A 12,500-nucleotide genomic window follows, 5' to 3' on the forward strand; every position below is an offset into this window, starting at 1 on the left:
ACATGTCACATTTCCTGTTGCTGAGGGAATATTGTTGTGTTGTGTGAAACTGCTGCTAGTTAAAATGACTTGTATAATTTGAATCTAAATAACATGTCACATTTACATGTTGCTGAGGGAATATTGTTGTGTTGTGTGAAACTTCTGGCAGTTTAACGCAGTATCTGTGGTTACACAAGTGCATCCCAAACAACAAGCTATTCTTTCCCATACCGGGAGTTGAACCCGGGCCACCTGGGTGAAAACCAGGAATCCTAACCGTTAGACCATATGGGAAGACAGAATACTTAAAATACACATCACAGACAAATCTTTAAATGTTGACATTATGCATGTTGGATTTCAAAGCTCCATCTTTTTTTCTCAGAGATGTTGGGGAATGTCCAGATGAAATCCGTCTGAAGTGAGAACAGCCAGAAGCACTGAAAGGCATACAGTATCATTCCCAGCTTGATTTCAATCAATTAAATAAAGTATTGAGCCAGCAAGGAGTCGAACCTAGAATCTTCTGATCCGTAGTCAGACACGTTATCCATTGCGCCACTGGCCCAACGTCTAAGCTGAAGTCAGGTCACAGCTAGACCAGTGTACACAGTCATTGCGTCTGTCAACAACAAGGTTCCTTGGTTTTCTGTTTCAGATGCATATCTTAATTTGATCCTCCTGTTGTTGCATGAATTTTACTGCAGAGCAAGAAATGCAGCCATGAAGTGTATTCAACGTTTAAAAAGCCTTGTATAATTTGAATCTACATAACATGTCACATTTCCTGTTGCTGAGGGAATATTGTTGTGTTGTGTGAAACTGCTGCCAGTTTAAACGCAGTATCTGTAGTTACACAAGTGCATCCCAAACAACAAGATATTCTTTCCCATACCGGGAGTTGAACCCGGGCCACCTGGGTGAAAACCAGGAATCCTAACCGCTAGACCATATGGGAAGACAAATACTTAAAATACACATCACAGACAAATCTTTAAATGTTGACATTATGCCTGTTGGATTTCAAAGCTCCATCTTTTTTTCTCAGAGATGTTGGGGAATGTCCAGATGAAATCCGTCTGAAATGTGTTTGAAGTGAGAACAGCCAGAAGCACTGAAAGGAATACAGTATCATTCCCAGCTTGATTTCAATCAATTAAATATATTGAGCCAGCCAGGAGTCGAACCTAGAATCTTCTGATCCGTAGTCAGACACGTTATCCATTGCGCCACTGGCCCAACGTCTAAGCTGAAATCAGGTCACAGCTAGACCAGTGTACACAGTCATTGCGTCTGTCAACAACAAGGTTCCTTGGTTTTCTGTTTCAGATGCATATCTTAATTTGATCCTCCTGTTGTTGCATGAATTTTACTGCAGAGCAAGAAATGCAGCCATGAAGTGTATTCAACGTTTAAAAAGCCTTGTATAATTTGAATCTACATAACATGTCACATTTCCTGTTGCTGAGGGAATATTGTTGTGTTGTGTGAAACTGCTGCTAGTTAAAATGACTTGTATAATTTGAATCTTAATAACATGTCACATTTCCTGTTGCTGAGGGAATATTGTTGTGTTGTGTGAAACTGCTGGCAGTTTAAACGCAGTATCTGTGGTTACACAAGTGCATCCCAAACAACAAGATATTCTTTCCCATACCGGGAGTTGAACCGGGGCCACCGAGGTGAAAACCAGGAATCCTAACCGCTAGACCATATGGGAAGACACATGCTTAAAATACACATCACAGACAAATCTTTAAATGTTGACATTATGCCTGTTGGATTTCAAAGCTCCATCTTTTTTTCTCAGAGATGTTGGGGAATGTCCAGATGAAATCCGTCTGAAATGTGTTTGAAGTGAGAACAGCCAGAAGCACTGAAAGGAATACAGTATCATTCCCAGCTTGATTTCAATCAATTAAATAAAGTATTGAGCCAGCCAGGAGTCGAACCTAGAATCTTCTGATCCGTAGTCAGACACGTTATCCATTGCGCCACTGGCCCAACGTCTAAGCTGAAATCAGGTCACAGCTAGACCAGTGTACACAGTCATTGCGTCTGTCAACAACAAGGTTCCTTGGTTTTCTGTTTCAGATGCATATCTTAATTTGATCCTCCTGTTGTTGCATGAATTTTACTGCAGAGCAAGAAATGCAGCCATGAAGTGTATTCAACGTTTAAAAAGCCTTGTATAATTTGAATCTACATAACATGTCACATTTCCTGTTGCTGAGGGAATATTGTTGTGTTGTGTGAAACTGCTGCCAGTTAAAATGACTTGTATAATTTGAATCTAAATAACATGTCACATTTCCTGTTGCTGAGGGAATATTGTTGTGTTGTGTGAAACTGCTGCCAGTTTAAACGCAGTATCTGTGTATCCCAAACAACAAGATATTCTTTCCCATACCGGGAGTTGAACCCGGGCCACCTGGGTGAAAACCAGGAATCCTAACCGCTAGACCATATGGGAAGACACATACTTAAAATACACATCACAGACAAATCTTTAAATGTTGACATTATGCCTGTTGGATTTCAAAGCTCCATCTTTTTTTCTCAGAGATGTTGGGGAATGTCCAGATGAAATCCGTCTGAAATGTGTTTGAAGTGAGAACAGCCAGAAGCACTGAAAGGAATACAGTATCATTCCCAGCTTGATTTCAATCAATTAAATAAGTTTGAGCCAGCCAGGAGTCGAACCTAGAATCTTCTGATCCGTAGTCAGACACGTTATCCATTGCGCCACTGGCCCAACGTCTAAGCTGAATCAGGTCACAGCTAGACCAGTGTACACAGTCATTGCGTCTGTCAACAACAAGGTTCCTTGGTTTTCTGTTTCAGATGCATATCTTAATTTGATCCTCCTGTTGTTGCATGAATTTTACTGCAGAGCAAGAAATGCAGCCATGAAGTGTATTCAACGTTTAAAAAGCCTTGTATAATTTGAATCTACATAACATGTCACATTTCCTGTTGCTGAGGGAATATTGTTGTGTTGTGTGAAACTGCTGCCAGTTAAAATGACTTGTATAATTTGAATCTAAATAACATGTCACATTTCCTGTTGCTGAGGGAATATTGTTGTGTTGTGTGAAACTTGTGTTTAAATGTGTGAATCTAACTGCTGCCAGTTTAAACTGAGTATCTGTGGTTACACAAGTGCATCCAAAACAACAAGATACTCTTTCCCATACCGGGAGTTGAACCCGGGCCACCTGGGTGAAAACCAGGAATCCTAACCGCTAGACCATATGGGATGAAACATACTTAAAATACACATCACAGACAAATCTTTAAATGTTGACATTATGCCTGTTGGATTTCAAATCTCCATCTTTTTAAAAAAAATGTCAGAGATTTTGGGGAATGTCAAGATGAAATACGTCTAAATTGTGTTTGAAGTGAGAACAGCCAGAAGCACTGAAAGGTATACAGTTCCATTCCCAGCTTGATTTCAATCAATTAAATAAGTATTGAGCCAGCCAGGAGTCGAACCTAGAATCTTCTGATCCGTAGTCAGACACGTTATCCATTGCGCCACTGGCCCAACGTCTAAGCTGAAGTCAGGTCACAGCAAGACCAGTGTACACAGTCATTGCGTCTGTCAACAACAAGGTTCCTTGGTTTTCTGTTTCAGATGCATATCTTAATTTGATCCTCCTGTTGTTGCATGAATTTTACTGCAGAGCAAGAAATGCAGCCATGAAGTGTATTCAACGTTTAAAAAGCCTTGTATAATTTGAATCTACATAACATGTCACATTTCCTGTTGCTGAGGGAATATTGTTGTGTTGTGTGAAACTGCTGCCAGTTAAAATGACTTGTATAATTTGAATCTAAATAACATGTCACATTTCCTGTTGCTGAGGGAATATTGTTGTGTTGTGTGAAACTGCTGCCAGTTTAAACGCAGTATCTGTGGTTACACAAGTGCATCCCAAACAACAAGATATTCTTTCCCATACCGGGAGTTGAACCCGGGCCACCTGGGTGAAAACCAGGAATCCTAACCGCTAGACCATATGGGAAGACACATACTTAAAATACACATCACAGACAAATCTTTAAATGTTGACATTATGCCTGTTGGATTTCAAAGCTCCATCTTTTTTCTCAGAGATGTTGGGGAATGTCCAGATGAAATCCGTCTGAAATGTGTTTGAAGTGAGAACAGCCAGAAGCACTGAAAGGAATACAGTATCATTCCCAGCTTGATTTCAATCAATTAAATATTGAGCCAGCCAGGAGTCGAACCTAGAATCTTCTGATCCGTAGTCAGACACGTTATCCATTGCGCCACTGGCCCAACGTCTAAGCTGAAATCAGGTCACAGCTAGACCAGTGTACACAGTCATTGCGTCTGTCAACAACAAGGTTCCTTGGTTTTCTGTTTCAGATGCATATCTTAATTTGATCCTCCTGTTGTTGCATGAATTTTACTGCAGAGCAAGAAATGCAGCCATGAAGTGTATTCAACGTTTAAAAAGCCTTGTATAATTTGAATCTACATAACATGTCACATTTCCTGTTGCTGAGGGAATATTGTTGTGTTGTGTGAAACTGCTGCCAGTTAAAATGACTTGTATAATTTGAATCTAAATAACATGTCACATTTCCTGTTGCTGAGGGAATATTGTAGTGTTGTGTGAAACTGCTTAAGTTTAAACGCAGTATCTGTGTTACACAAGTGCATCCCAAACAACAAGATATTCTTTCCCATACCGGGAGTTGAACCCGGGCCACCTGGGTTTAAAACCAGGAATCTAACCGCTAGACCTGGGTGAAAACCAGGAATCCTAACCGCTAGACCATATGGGAAGACACATACTTAAAATACACATCACAGACAAATCTTTAAATGTTGACATTATGCCTGTTGGATTTCAAAGCTCCATCTTTTTTTCTCAGAGATGTTGGGGAATGTCCAGATGAAATCCGTCTGAAATGTGTTTGAAGTGAGAACAGCCAGAAGCACTGAAAGGAATACAGTATCATTCCCAGCTTGATTTCAATCAATTAAATTAAGTATTGAGCCAGCCAGGAGTCGAACCTAGAATCTTCTGATCCGTAGTCAGACACGTTATCCATTGCGCCACTGGCCCAACGTCTAAGCTGAAATCAGGTCACAGCTAGACCAGTGTACACAGTCATTGCGTCTGTCAACAACAAGGTTCCTTGGTTTTCTGTTTCAGATGCATATCTTAATTTGATCCTCCTGTTGTTGCATGAATTTTACTGCAGAGCAAGAAATGCAGCCATGAAGTGTATTCAACGTTTAAAAAAGCCTTGTATAATTTGAATCTACATAACATGTCACATTTCCTGTTGCTGAGGGAATATTGTTGTGTTGTGTGAAACTGCTGCCAGTTAAAATGACTTGTATAATTTGAATCTAAATAACATGTCACATTTCCTGTTGCTGAGGGAATATTGTTGTGTTGTGTGAAACTGCTGCCAGTTTAAACGCAGTATCTGTGGTTACACAAGTGCATCCCAAACAACAAGATATTCTTTCCCATACCGGGAGTTGAACCCGGGCCACCTGGGTGAAAACCAGGAATCCTAACCGCTAGACCATATGGGAAGACACATACTTAAAATACACATCACAGACAAATCTTTAAATGTTGACATTATGCCTGTTGGATTTCAAAGCTCCATCTTTTTTTCTCAGAGATGTTGGGGAATGTCCAGATGAAATCCGTCTGAAATGTGTTTGAAGTGAGAACAGCCAGAAGCACTGAAAGGAATACAGTATCATTCCCAGCTTGATTTCAATCAATTAAATTAAGTATTGAGCCAGCCAGGAGTCGAACCTAGAATCTTCTGATCCGTAGTCAGACACGTTATCCATTGCGCCACTGGCCCAACGTCTAAGCTGAAATCAGGTCACAGCTAGACCAGTGTACACAGTCATTGCGTCTGTCAACAACAAGGTTCCTTGGTTTTCTGTTTCAGATGCATATCTTAATTTGATCCTCCTGTTGTTGCATGAATTTTACTGCAGAGCAAGAAATGCAGCCATGAAGTGTATTCAACGTTTAAAAAGCCTTGTATAATTTGAATCTACATAACATGTCACATTTCCTGTTGCTGAGGGAATATTGTTGTGTTGTGTGAAACTGCTGCCAGTTAAAATGACTTGTATAATTTGAATCTAAATAACATGTCACATTTCCTGTTGCTGAGGGAATATTGTTGTGTTGTGTGAAACTGCTGCCAGTTTAAACGCAGTATCTGTGTATCCCAAACAACAAGATATTCTTTCCCATACCGGGAGTTGAACCCGGGCCACCTGGGTGAAAACCAGGAATCCTAACCGCTAGACCATATGGGAAGACACATACTTAAAATACACATCACAGACAAATCTTTAAATGTTGACATTATGCATGTTGGATTTCAAAGCTCCACCTTTTTTCTCAGAGATGTTGGGGAATGTCCAGATGAAATCCGTCTGAAATGTGTTTGAAGTGAGAACAGCCAGAAGCACTGAAAGGAATACAGTATCATTCCCAGCTTGATTTCAATCAATTAAATTAAGTATTGAGCCAGCCAGGAGTCGAACCTAGAATCTTCTGATCCGTAGTCAGACACGTTATCCATTGCGCCACTGGCCCAACGTCTAAGCTGAAATCAGGTCACAGCTAGACCAGTGTACACAGTCATTGCGTCTGTCAACAACAAGGTTCCTTGGTTTTCTGTTTCAGATGCATATCTTAATTTGATCCTCCTGTTGTTGCATGAATTTTACTGCAGAGCAAGAAATGCAGCCATGAAGTGTATTCAACGTTGAAAAAGCCTTGTATAATTTGAGTCTACATAACATGTCACATTTCCTGTTGCTGAGGGAATATTGTTGTGTTGTGTGAAACTGCTGCCAGTTAAAATGACTTGTATAATTTGAATCTAAGTAACATTTCCTGTTGCTGAGGGAATATTGTTGTGTTGTGTGAAACTGCTGCCAGTTTAAACGCAGTATCAGTGTATCCCAAACAACAAGATATTCTTTCCCATACCGGGAGTTGAACCCGGGCCACCTGGGTGAAAACCAGGAATCCTAACCGCTAGACCATATGGGAAGACACATACTTAAAATACACATCACAGACAAATCTTTAAATGTTGACATTATGCCTGTTGGATTTCAAAGCTCTCAGAGATGTTGGGGAATGTCCAGATGAAATCCGTCTGAAATGTGTTTGAAGTGAGAACAGCCAGAAGCACTGAAAGGAATACAGTATCATTCCCAGCTTGATTTCAATCAATTAAATATTGAGCCAGCCAGGAGTCGAACCTTGAATCTTCTGATCCGTAGTCAGACACGTTATCCATTGCGCCACTGTCTCAACGTCTAAGCAGAAATCAGGTCGCAACTAGACCAGTGTACACAGTCATTGCGTCTGTCAACAACAAGGTTCCTTGGTTTTCTGTTTCAGATGCATATCTTAATTTGATCCTCCTGTTGTTGCATGAATTTTACTGCAGAGCAAGAAATGCAGCCATGAAGTGTATTCAACGTTTAAAAAGCCTTGTATAATTTGAATCTACATAACATGTCACATTTCCTGTTGCTGAGGGAATATTGTTGTGTTGTGTGAAACTGCTGCCAGTTAAAATGACTTGTATAATTTGAATCTAAATAACATGTCACATTTCCTGTTGCTGAGGGAACATTGTTGTGTTGTGTGAAACTGCTGCCAGTTTAAACGCAGTATCTGTGGTTACACAAGTGCATCCCAAACAACAAGATATTCTTTCCCATACCGGGAGTTGAACCCGGGCCACCTGGGTGAAAACCAGGAATCCTAACAGCTAGACCATATGGGAAGACACATACTTAAAATACACATCACAGACAAATCTTTAAATGTTGACATTATGCCTGTCAGATTTCAAAGCTGCATCTTTTTTTCTCAGAGATGTTGGGGAATGTCCAGATGAAATCCGTCTGAAATGTGTTTGAAGTGAGAACAGCCAGAAGCACTGAAAGGAATACAGTATCATTCCCAGCTTGATTTCAATCAATTAAAAGTATTGAGCCAGCCAGGAGTCGAACCTAGAATCTTCTGATCCGTAGTCAGACACGTTATCCATTGCGCCACTGGCCCAACGTCTAAGCTGAAATCAGGTCACAGCTAGACCAGTGTACACAGTCATTGCGTCTGTCAACAACAAGGTTCCTTGGTTTTCTGTTTCAGATGCATATCTTAATTTGATCCTCCTGTTGTTGCATGAATTTTACTGCAGAGCAAGAAATGCAGCCATGAAGTGTATTCAACGTTTAAAAAGCCTTGTATAATTTGAATCTACATAACATGTCACATTTCCTGTTGCTGAGGGAATATTGTTGTGTTGTGTGAAACTGCTGCCAGTTAAAATGACTTGTATAATTTGAATCTAAATAACATGTCACATTTCCTGTTGCTGAGGGAATATTGTTGTGTTGTGTGAAACTGCTGCCAGTTTAAACGCAGTATCTGTGGTTACACAAGTGCATCCCAAACAACAAGATATTCTTTCCCATACCGGGAGTTGAACCCGGGCCACCTGGGTGAAAACCAGGAATCCTAACCGCTAGACCATATGGGAAGACACATACTTAAAATACACATCACAGACAAATCTTTAAATGTTGACATTATGCCTGTTGGATTTCAAAGCTCCATCTTTTTTTCTCAGAGATGTTGGGGAATGTCCAGATGAAATCCGTCTGAAATGTGTTTGAAGTGAGAACAGCCAGAAGCACTGAAAGGAATACAGTATCATTCCCAGCTTGATTTCAATCAATTAAATTAAGTATTGAGCCAGCCAGGAGTCGAACCTAGAATCTTCTGATCCGTAGTCAGACACGTTATCCATTGCGCCACTGGCCCAACGTCTAAGCTGAAATCAGGTCACAGCTAGACCAGTGTACACAGTCATTGCGTCTGTCAACAACAAGGTTCCTTGGTTTTCTGTTTCAGATGCATATCTTAATTTGATCCTCCTGTTGTTGCATGAATTTTACTGCAGAGCAAGAAATGCAGCCATGAAGTGTATTCAACGTTTAAAAAGCCTTGTATAATTTGAATCTACATAACATGTCACATTTCCTGTTGCTGAGGGAATATTGTTGTGTTGTGTGAAACTGCTGCCAGTTAAAATGACTTGTATAATTTGAATCTAAATAACATGTCACATTTCCTGTTGCTGAGGGAATATTGTTGTGTTGTGTGAAACTGCTGCCAGTTTAAACGTGTATCTGTGTTACACAAGTGCATCCCAAACAACAAGATATTCTTTCCCATACCGGGAGTTGAACCCGGGCCACCTGGGTGAAAACCAGGAATCCTAACCGCTAGACCATATGGGAAGACACATACTTAAAATACACATCACAGACAAATCTTTAAATGTTGACATTATGCCTGTTGGATTTCAAAGCTCCATCTTTTTTTCTCAGAGATGTTGGGGAATGTCCAGATGAAATCCGTCTGAAATGTGTTTGAAGTGAGAACAGCCAGAAGCACTGAAAGGCATACAGTATCATTCCCAGCTTGATTTCAATCAATTAAATAAGGTATTGAGCCAGCCAGCAGTCGAAACTAGAATCTTCTGATCCGTAGTCAGACACGTTATCCATTGCGCCACTGGCCCAACGTCTAAGCTGAAGTCAGGTCACAGCTAGACCAGTGTACACAGTCATTGCGTCTGTCAACAACAAGGTTCCTTGGTTTTCTGTTTCAGATGCATATCTTAATTTGATCCTCCTGTTGTTGCATGAATTTTACTGCAGAGCAAGAAATGCAGCCATGAAGTGTATTCAACGTTTAAAAAGCCTTGTATAATTTGAATCTACATAACATGTCACATTTCCTGTTGCTGAGGGAATATTGTTGTGTTGTGTGAAACTGCTGCCAGTTAAAATGACTTGTATAATTTGAATCTAAATAACATGTCACATTTCCTGTTGCTGAGGGAATATTGTTGTGTTGTGTGAAACTGCTGCCAGTTTAAACGCAGTATCTGTGGTTACACAAGTGCATCCCAAACAACAAGATATTCTTTCCCATACCGGGAGTTGAACCCGGGCCACCTGGGTGAAAACCAGGAATCCTAACCGCTAGACCATATGGGAAGACACATACTTAAAATACACATCACAGACAAATCTTTAAATGTTGACATTATGCCTGTTGGATTTCAAAGCTCCATCTTTTTTCTCAGAGATGTTGGGGAATGTCCAGATGAAATCCGTCTGAAATGTGTTTGAAGTGAGAACAGCCAGAAGCACTGAAAGGAATACAGTATCATTCCCAGCTTGATTTCAATCAATTAAATAAAGTTGAGCCAGCCAGGAGTCGAAACCTAGAATCTTCTGATCCGTAGTCAGACACGTTATCCATTGCGCCACTGGCCCAACGTCTAAGCTGAAATCAGGTCACAGCTAGACCAGTGTACACAGTCATTGCGTCTGTCAACAACAAGGTTCCTTGGTTTTCTGTTTCAGATGCATATCTTAATTTGATCCTCCTGTTGTTGCATGAATTTTACTGCAGAGCAAGAAATGCAGCCATGAAGTGTATTCAACGTTTAAAAAGCCTTGTATAATTTGAATCTACATAACATGTCACATTTCCTGTTGCTGAGGGAATATTGTTGTGTTGTGTGAAACTGCTGCCAGTTAAAATGACTTGTATAATTTGAATCTAAATAACATGTCACTTTCCTGTTGCTGATGGAATATTGTTGTGTTGTGTGAAACTGCTGGTAGTTTAAATGCAGTATCTGTGGTTACACAAGTGCATCCCAAACAACAAGATATTCTTTCCCATACCGGGAGTTGAACCCGGGCCACCTGGGTGAAAACCAGGAATCCTAACCGCTAGACCATATGGGAAGACACATACTTAAAATACACATCACAGACAAATCTTTAAATGTTGACATTATGCCTGTTGGATTTCAAAGCTCCATCTTTTTTTCTCAGAGATGTTGGGGAATGTCCAGATGAAATCCGTCTGAAATGTGTTTGAAGTGAGAACAGCCAGAAGCACTGAAAGGAATACAGTATCATTCCCAGCTTGATTTCAATCAATTAAATTAAGTATTGAGCCAGCCAGGAGTCGAACCTAGAATCTTCTGATCCGTAGTCAGACACGTTATCCATTGCGCCACTGGCCCAACGTCTAAGCAGAAATCAGGTCGCAGCTAGACCAGTGTACACAGTCATTGCGTCTGTCAACAACAAGGTTCCTTGGTTTTCTGTTTCAGATGCATATCTTAATTTGATCCTCCTGTTGTTGCATGAATTTTACTGCAGAGCAAGAAATGCAGCCATGAAGTGTATTCAACGTTTAAAAAGCCTTGTATAATTTGAATCTACATAACATGTCACATTTCCTGTTGCTGAGGGAATATTGTTGTGTTGTGTGAAACTTGCCAAAAATGACTTGTATAATTTGAATCTACATAACATGTCACATTTCCTGTTGCTGAGGGAACATTGTTGTGTTGTGTGAAACTGCTGCCAGTTTAGACGCAGTATCTGTGTATCCCAAACAACAAGATATTCTTTCCCATACCGGGAGTTGAACCCGGGTGAAAACCAGGAATCCTAACCGCTAGACCATATGGGAAGACACATACTTAAAATACACATCACAGACAAATCTTTAAATGTTGACATTATGCCTGTTGGATTTCAAAGCTCCATCTTTTTTTCTCAGAGATGTTGGGGAATGTCCAGATGAAATCCGTCTGAAATGTGTTTGAAGTGAGAACAGCCAGAAGCACTGAAAGGAATACAGTATCATTCCCAGCTTGATTTCAATCAATTAAATTAAGTATTGAGCCAGCCAGGAGTCGAACCTAGAATCTTCTGATCCGTAGTCAGACACGTTATCCATTGCGCCACTGGCCCAACGTCTAAGCTGAAATCAGGTCACAGCTAGACCAGTGTACACAGTCATTGCGTCTGTCAACAACAAGGTTCCTTGGTTTTCTGTTTCAGATGCATATCTTAATTTGATCCTCCTGTTGTTGCATGAATTTTACTGCAGAGCAAGAAATGCAGCCATGAAGTGTATTCAACGTTTAAAAAGCCTTGTATAATTTGAATCTACATAACATGTCACATTTCCTGTTGCTGAGGGAATATTGTTGTGTTGTGTGAAACTGCTGCCAGTTTAAACGCAGTATCTGTGGTTACACAAGTGCATCCCAAACAACAAGATATTCTTTCCCATACTGGGAGTTGAACCCAGCCCACCTGGGTGAAAACCAGGAATCCTAACCGCTAGACCATATGGGAAGACACATACTTAAAATACACATCACAGACAAATCTTTAAATGTTGACATTATGCCTGTTGGATTTCAAAGCTCCATCTTTTTTTCTCAGAGATGTTGGGGAATGTCCAGATGAAATCCGTCTGAAATGTGTTTGAAGTGAGAACAGCCAGAAGCACTGAAAGGAATACAGTATCATTCCCAGCTTGATTTCAATCAATTAAATTAAATATTGAGCCAGC

The 12,500-nt window shown here is 40.3% G+C and overlaps 29 non-coding genes across 29 annotated transcripts; all 29 read right to left on the reverse strand.

Annotated features, from left to right (window-relative positions):
- Positions 1–204: 204 nt before the first annotated feature.
- On the reverse strand, positions 205–276 carry trnae-uuc (transfer RNA glutamic acid (anticodon UUC)). The gene has a single exon. It is a non-coding gene; the product is annotated as a tRNA-Glu (tRNA).
- Positions 277–477: 201 nt separating this feature from the next.
- On the reverse strand, positions 478–550 carry trnar-acg (transfer RNA arginine (anticodon ACG)). Its single transcript has one exon. It is a non-coding gene; the product is annotated as a tRNA-Arg (tRNA).
- Positions 551–868: 318 nt separating this feature from the next.
- Positions 869–940, reverse strand: trnae-uuc (transfer RNA glutamic acid (anticodon UUC)). Its single transcript has one exon. It is a non-coding gene; the product is annotated as a tRNA-Glu (tRNA).
- Positions 941–1,148: 208 nt separating this feature from the next.
- On the reverse strand, positions 1,149–1,221 carry trnar-acg (transfer RNA arginine (anticodon ACG)). Its single transcript has one exon. It is a non-coding gene; the product is annotated as a tRNA-Arg (tRNA).
- Positions 1,222–1,913: 692 nt separating this feature from the next.
- On the reverse strand, positions 1,914–1,986 carry trnar-acg (transfer RNA arginine (anticodon ACG)). The gene has a single exon. It is a non-coding gene; the product is annotated as a tRNA-Arg (tRNA).
- A 397-nt stretch (positions 1,987–2,383) lies between these two features.
- Positions 2,384–2,455, reverse strand: trnae-uuc (transfer RNA glutamic acid (anticodon UUC)). Its single transcript has one exon. It is a non-coding gene; the product is annotated as a tRNA-Glu (tRNA).
- A 209-nt stretch (positions 2,456–2,664) lies between these two features.
- On the reverse strand, positions 2,665–2,737 carry trnar-acg (transfer RNA arginine (anticodon ACG)). Its single transcript has one exon. It is a non-coding gene; the product is annotated as a tRNA-Arg (tRNA).
- A 433-nt stretch (positions 2,738–3,170) lies between these two features.
- Positions 3,171–3,242, reverse strand: trnae-uuc (transfer RNA glutamic acid (anticodon UUC)). The gene has a single exon. It is a non-coding gene; the product is annotated as a tRNA-Glu (tRNA).
- Positions 3,243–3,459: 217 nt separating this feature from the next.
- Positions 3,460–3,532, reverse strand: trnar-acg (transfer RNA arginine (anticodon ACG)). Its single transcript has one exon. It is a non-coding gene; the product is annotated as a tRNA-Arg (tRNA).
- Positions 3,533–3,941: 409 nt separating this feature from the next.
- Positions 3,942–4,013, reverse strand: trnae-uuc (transfer RNA glutamic acid (anticodon UUC)). The gene has a single exon. It is a non-coding gene; the product is annotated as a tRNA-Glu (tRNA).
- A 205-nt stretch (positions 4,014–4,218) lies between these two features.
- trnar-acg (transfer RNA arginine (anticodon ACG)) lies at positions 4,219–4,291 on the reverse strand. Its single transcript has one exon. It is a non-coding gene; the product is annotated as a tRNA-Arg (tRNA).
- A 407-nt stretch (positions 4,292–4,698) lies between these two features.
- On the reverse strand, positions 4,699–4,803 carry trnae-uuc (transfer RNA glutamic acid (anticodon UUC)). The gene is made up of 2 exons: positions 4,767–4,803; positions 4,699–4,733 (listed from the first exon to the last, which is right to left on the reverse strand). It is a non-coding gene; the product is annotated as a tRNA-Glu (tRNA).
- A 211-nt stretch (positions 4,804–5,014) lies between these two features.
- On the reverse strand, positions 5,015–5,087 carry trnar-acg (transfer RNA arginine (anticodon ACG)). The gene has a single exon. It is a non-coding gene; the product is annotated as a tRNA-Arg (tRNA).
- A 410-nt stretch (positions 5,088–5,497) lies between these two features.
- trnae-uuc (transfer RNA glutamic acid (anticodon UUC)) lies at positions 5,498–5,569 on the reverse strand. Its single transcript has one exon. It is a non-coding gene; the product is annotated as a tRNA-Glu (tRNA).
- A 211-nt stretch (positions 5,570–5,780) lies between these two features.
- On the reverse strand, positions 5,781–5,853 carry trnar-acg (transfer RNA arginine (anticodon ACG)). Its single transcript has one exon. It is a non-coding gene; the product is annotated as a tRNA-Arg (tRNA).
- Positions 5,854–6,250: 397 nt separating this feature from the next.
- On the reverse strand, positions 6,251–6,322 carry trnae-uuc (transfer RNA glutamic acid (anticodon UUC)). Its single transcript has one exon. It is a non-coding gene; the product is annotated as a tRNA-Glu (tRNA).
- Positions 6,323–6,532: 210 nt separating this feature from the next.
- Positions 6,533–6,605, reverse strand: trnar-acg (transfer RNA arginine (anticodon ACG)). Its single transcript has one exon. It is a non-coding gene; the product is annotated as a tRNA-Arg (tRNA).
- Positions 6,606–6,995: 390 nt separating this feature from the next.
- Positions 6,996–7,067, reverse strand: trnae-uuc (transfer RNA glutamic acid (anticodon UUC)). Its single transcript has one exon. It is a non-coding gene; the product is annotated as a tRNA-Glu (tRNA).
- A 676-nt stretch (positions 7,068–7,743) lies between these two features.
- On the reverse strand, positions 7,744–7,815 carry trnae-uuc (transfer RNA glutamic acid (anticodon UUC)). Its single transcript has one exon. It is a non-coding gene; the product is annotated as a tRNA-Glu (tRNA).
- A 208-nt stretch (positions 7,816–8,023) lies between these two features.
- trnar-acg (transfer RNA arginine (anticodon ACG)) lies at positions 8,024–8,096 on the reverse strand. Its single transcript has one exon. It is a non-coding gene; the product is annotated as a tRNA-Arg (tRNA).
- A 409-nt stretch (positions 8,097–8,505) lies between these two features.
- trnae-uuc (transfer RNA glutamic acid (anticodon UUC)) lies at positions 8,506–8,577 on the reverse strand. The gene has a single exon. It is a non-coding gene; the product is annotated as a tRNA-Glu (tRNA).
- Positions 8,578–8,788: 211 nt separating this feature from the next.
- On the reverse strand, positions 8,789–8,861 carry trnar-acg (transfer RNA arginine (anticodon ACG)). The gene has a single exon. It is a non-coding gene; the product is annotated as a tRNA-Arg (tRNA).
- A 407-nt stretch (positions 8,862–9,268) lies between these two features.
- On the reverse strand, positions 9,269–9,340 carry trnae-uuc (transfer RNA glutamic acid (anticodon UUC)). The gene has a single exon. It is a non-coding gene; the product is annotated as a tRNA-Glu (tRNA).
- A 693-nt stretch (positions 9,341–10,033) lies between these two features.
- On the reverse strand, positions 10,034–10,105 carry trnae-uuc (transfer RNA glutamic acid (anticodon UUC)). The gene has a single exon. It is a non-coding gene; the product is annotated as a tRNA-Glu (tRNA).
- Positions 10,106–10,313: 208 nt separating this feature from the next.
- trnar-acg (transfer RNA arginine (anticodon ACG)) lies at positions 10,314–10,387 on the reverse strand. Its single transcript has one exon. It is a non-coding gene; the product is annotated as a tRNA-Arg (tRNA).
- A 408-nt stretch (positions 10,388–10,795) lies between these two features.
- On the reverse strand, positions 10,796–10,867 carry trnae-uuc (transfer RNA glutamic acid (anticodon UUC)). The gene has a single exon. It is a non-coding gene; the product is annotated as a tRNA-Glu (tRNA).
- A 211-nt stretch (positions 10,868–11,078) lies between these two features.
- trnar-acg (transfer RNA arginine (anticodon ACG)) lies at positions 11,079–11,151 on the reverse strand. Its single transcript has one exon. It is a non-coding gene; the product is annotated as a tRNA-Arg (tRNA).
- Positions 11,152–11,817: 666 nt separating this feature from the next.
- Positions 11,818–11,890, reverse strand: trnar-acg (transfer RNA arginine (anticodon ACG)). Its single transcript has one exon. It is a non-coding gene; the product is annotated as a tRNA-Arg (tRNA).
- Positions 11,891–12,208: 318 nt separating this feature from the next.
- Positions 12,209–12,280, reverse strand: trnae-uuc (transfer RNA glutamic acid (anticodon UUC)). Its single transcript has one exon. It is a non-coding gene; the product is annotated as a tRNA-Glu (tRNA).
- Positions 12,281–12,500: the final 220 nt, after the last annotated feature.

The sequence above is a fragment of the Oncorhynchus masou genome, chromosome 5 (assembly GCF_036934945.1).
Source record: "Oncorhynchus masou masou isolate Uvic2021 chromosome 5, UVic_Omas_1.1, whole genome shotgun sequence".
NCBI classification, from domain to species: domain Eukaryota; kingdom Metazoa; phylum Chordata; class Actinopteri; order Salmoniformes; family Salmonidae; genus Oncorhynchus; species Oncorhynchus masou.